At 35.2% G+C, this 2,044-nt stretch overlaps 1 non-coding gene across 1 annotated transcript; it reads left to right on the top strand.

Annotated features, from left to right (window-relative positions):
- Positions 1 to 413: 413 nt before the first annotated feature.
- LOC116757271 lies at positions 414 to 517 on the top strand. The gene has a single exon (XR_004350917.1). It is a non-coding gene; the product is annotated as a U6 spliceosomal RNA (small nuclear RNA).
- Positions 518 to 2,044: the final 1,527 nt, after the last annotated feature.

The raw sequence follows: 2,044 nt of genomic DNA, 5'->3' as shown, positions 1-2,044 counted from the left end.
ACAGTTTTTCTTTGAGAGGTTAAAATAGCTCTCGGTGTAAAGGAAATGTATCACAGAATTTGGTAATAGATTAAAAAGGGGGAGGGAGGGGAAGAAGGGAGTGAGGGAGGGAAAGAGGGAGATTGAGAGAGAATATTTTAATGAAAATATTTTAGAGACAAGTAGCATTTTAGTGAATCAGCATGCGTGGGGCAATGTTAAATGGAGTAGAAGAGTATGACAAAAAGTGAATGCCATCTTATGATTTAATCTTCATATTACTTTATACATTCTATATATAAAATATATTCTTATATATATATGAATATATTCTTTTAAAGACCCCAATGCAAGGGTAAACAGTGATTCTAAATCCTGAATGTGTATCAGAATGACCTTGAAGCTTGTTAAAAATACAAATTCCCGTGGTCATGGTTGCTTTGGCAACACATATACTGAAATTCAAGCAATACAGAGAAAATTAGCACGGTCCCTGTGCAAGGATAACATGAAAATTCATGAAGCATTCCATATTATTTTTTGAATTTTATTTTATTTAGTTTTTTTTATACAGTAGGTTCTTATTAGTTATCTATTTTATACATATTGGTGTATATATGTCAATCCCAATCTCCCAGTTCATCCCACCCCCCCTCACTTTCCCACCTTGGTGTCCATACATTTCTTCTCTACATCTGTGTCTCTGTATCTGCCTTGCAAACCAGTTCATCTGCACCATTTTTCTAGATTCCACATATTTGCGTTAATATACAATATTTGTTTTTCTCTTTTGACTTACTTCACTCTGTATGACAGTCTCTAGTTCCATTCACGTCTCTACAAATGACCCAATTTCGTTCTTTTTTATGGCTGAGTAATATTCCACTGTATATATGTACCATATCTTCTTTATCCATTCATCTGTTGATGGGCATTTAGGTTGCTTCCATGACCTGGTAATTGTAAATAGTGCTGCAATGAATATTGGGGTGCATGTGTCTTTTTGAATTATGGTTTTCTCTGGGTATATGCCCAGTAGTGGGATTGCTGGGTCATATGGTAGTTCTGTTTTTAGTTTTTTAAGGAACCTCCATACTGTTCTCCATAGTGGCTGTATCAATTTACATTCCCACCAACATTCCCTTTTCTCCACACCCTCTCCAGCATTTATTTGTAGATTTTCTGATGATGCCCATTTTAACTGGTGTGAGATGATACCTCATTGTAGTTTTGATTTGCATTTCTCTAATAATTAGTGATGTTGAGCAGCTTTTCATGTGTCTCTTGGCCATCTGTATGTCTTCTTTGGAGAGATGTCTATTTAGGTCTTCTGCCCATTTTTTGATTTGTTTGTTTGTTTTTTTAATATTGAGCTGCATGAGCTGTTTATATATTTTGGAGATTAATCCTTTCTCTGTTGATTTGTTTGCGAATATTTTCTCCCATTCTGAAGCTTGTCTTTTCATCTTGCTTATAGTTTCCTTTGCTGTGCAAAAGCTTTTAAGTTTCATTAGGTCCCATTTGTTTATTTTTGTTTTTCTTTCCATTACTCTAGGAGGTGGGTCAAAAAAAGATCTTGCTGTGGTTTATGTTGAAAAGTGTTCTTCCTATGTTTTCCTCTAAGAGTTTTATAGTGTCCAGTCTTACATTTAGATCTTGAATCCATTTTGAGTTTATTTTTGTGTATGCTGTTAGGCAGTGTTCTAATTTCATTGTTTTACATGGAGCTGTCCAGTTTTCCCAGCACCATTTATTGAAGAGACTGTCTTTTCTCCCTTATATATCCTTGCCTCCTTTGTCATAGATTAGTTGAGCATAGGTGCGTGGGTTTGTCTCTGGGCTTTCTATCCTGTTCCATTGATACATATTTCTGTTTTTGTGGCAGTACAATATTGTCTTGATTACTGTAGCTTTGTAGTATAGTCTGAAGTGAGGAAGTCTGATTCCTCCAGCTCCCTTTTTTTCCCTCAAGATTGCTTTGGCTATTCGGGGTCTTTTGTGGCTCCATACAAATTTAAGATTTTTTGTTCTAGTTCTGTAAAAAAAAAAAAATGCCACTGGTAAT

This window comes from Phocoena sinus, chromosome 7 (assembly GCF_008692025.1).
Source record: "Phocoena sinus isolate mPhoSin1 chromosome 7, mPhoSin1.pri, whole genome shotgun sequence".
Taxonomy (NCBI): Eukaryota; Metazoa; Chordata; class Mammalia; order Artiodactyla; family Phocoenidae; genus Phocoena; species Phocoena sinus.
This window is presented reverse-complemented; position numbering and strand designations above follow the sequence as displayed.